At 43.0% G+C, this 2,301-nt stretch overlaps 1 long non-coding RNA gene across 1 annotated transcript; it reads left to right on the plus strand.

Moving 5' to 3' along the window:
- The first annotated feature begins 404 nt into the window (after positions 1–404).
- Positions 405–970, plus strand: LOC131468938 (uncharacterized). The gene is made up of 3 exons (XR_009241752.1): positions 405–535; positions 619–724; positions 810–970. It is a non-coding gene; the product is annotated as an uncharacterized LOC131468938 (long non-coding RNA).
- Positions 971–2,301: the final 1,331 nt, after the last annotated feature.

Consider the following 2,301-nt stretch of genomic DNA (forward strand, 5'->3'; position numbering starts at 1 on the left):
ACTAATGATTATTTCATGAAGTCAAGAGTCTAACCCTTGTTTGAACTCCAAACTCATGATAATTATTGTTTGATTGAATCTGCATGTGTTTAGACTGAGGACATGTCATGTCAGGTGTTCACCTGCACCTCCTCTGTGAGTGAAGTCATCTACATTAACCTGAAGAAACCATCAGTCAACAGAGGAGGTGGACTAAAGACACAGTTCCATTATACAGTAGGTACATATGTGGATGTACAAGGAATCCACTCAAGTGCAAACATAAAATTAAAATATCATTGACTTTTATTTGGTTTACTCTCACATGTTTTAAACTGTCGTTACCATCTTTCTATAAGAGGACACTTGCTTGTCACGAATGATAAAGCAGGCCCCTCCCATCCGCTGTTTAACCCCGCCCCTCTTGTCTGAGGTCACCAGATAAAAAAGGACAAACTCTTGTGTCGTCGTCACTCTGAAACAACACTTTCAAAAACAACCATGGGTCGTTATGGTGTGGCTGTTCTGGCTCTGCTCGTTCTCCTGATGCTTTATAGTAAGTTTAAACATTCACAACATTTGTGCTGATGATCAAACATTTTTACAACCAAAACTAACTTCATGTTTCGATTTTCTCAGTTGCAGAGAACGAGGCTCTGACTTGCGACAGGATCTATGGGACAACATGTAGATCTGAGTGTCTGTCATATGAATATGCACTTAGTGTGGGCTGCGGCGACCAACTGTACGTTGAGATTTTCCTGATTCAATCAATATTCTGTTCATTTATTTTCATGTGAAATGTGATTATATTTCTTTCTTTTATTTAGGTGTTGCTATTATGATTAATGGGCCTCATTCAGACAGAGCTGGAATCAGATGGTTGGACAGACAGAAGATGATGTCGTTAACTCTACTGACCTCGAAATATTCAAATCAATTCTTCTGCTGATTTCAGTTCAGGTTGAATAAAAATATTCCCTTAACATCATTTGCTTCTTTGTGTTGTTTGTTCATGATTCTTTGGATTATTTGTCAGAATATAATTTGTATGATTTGTATCTAATACACACATGCACACGAGACATGAATTTAAAATGCAGTATGTTTTTTTTTAAAAAAGAAGCTTGATGGGTTTAATGTGTTCACAAACTTTTTGAGAGTTCTCAATAAAGACACAAGGAGGCGCCACATGATACAGATTCAGTTTTATTGTTCTTGCCAATAAAGATGTTTCTTGTTCATGTGTTCACCCAGCTGCTTCCCAAAGTTTTCTGTAAAACAAAGTTCTGTCATGTTCTGAGTCTGTGGTAGCTTGGCCTTACTTCATGAGCCACAATGGTCAATGAGCAATAATGGTCCTTCAAAAAGCCTCAGATTGGCCCATTTTTACCTCAGATGTTCAAAAGCTCCACCCCCTCGCTGTGCTAAGCTAGGAAAACTCCTGATGGTCTAAATCAGACATTCCTGCAGCTTCATAACTGGATTACATGGAAATGTACAACTGTGTGTCATCTGCATAACAACGGACATTTAGGTTGTCATCATCATCCTCTGCTTATCCGGGGCCAGGTCGCAGGGGCAGCAGTTTCAGCAGTTTCAGCAAGGGACCCCAAACTTTCCTTTCCCGAGCCACATTGACCAGCTGCGACTGAGGGATCCCGAGGCGCTCCCAGGCCAGAGTGGAGATGTAATCTCTCCACCTTGTCCTAGGTCTACCCCGAGGCCTCCTCCCAGCTGGACGTGCCTGATACACCTCCCTTGGGAGGCGTCCAGGAGGCATCCTCACCAGATGCCCAAACCACCTCAACTGGCTCCTTTGAACGCGAAGGAGCAGCGGCTCTACTCTGAGCTCCTCCCGGATGACCGAGCTTCTCACCCTATCTCTAAGGGAAAAGCCAGCAACTCTCCTGAGGAATCCCATTTTGGCCACTTGTACCCATGATCTCGTTGTTCGGTCATGACCCAACCTAATAACCAGCTGCTTCCCAAAGTTTTCTGTAAAACAAAGTTCTGTCATGTTCTGAGTCTGTGGTAGCTTGGCCTTACTTCATGAGCCACAATGGTCAATGAGCAATAATGGTCCTTCAAAAAGCCTCAGATTGGCCCATTTTTACCTCAGATGTTCAAAAGCTCCACCCCCTCGCTGTGCTAAGCTAGGAAAACTCCTGATGGTCTAAATGTCTGTGAGACATTCCTGCAGCTTCATAACTGGATTACATGGAAATGTACAACTGTGTCTCATCTGCATAACAACGGACATTTAGGTTGTCATCATCATCCTCCGCTTATTCGGGGCCGGGTCGCAGGGGCAGCAGTTTC

This window comes from Solea solea, chromosome 11, assembly GCF_958295425.1.
Source record: "Solea solea chromosome 11, fSolSol10.1, whole genome shotgun sequence".
Lineage (NCBI taxonomy): Eukaryota > Metazoa > Chordata > Actinopteri > Pleuronectiformes > Soleidae > Solea > Solea solea.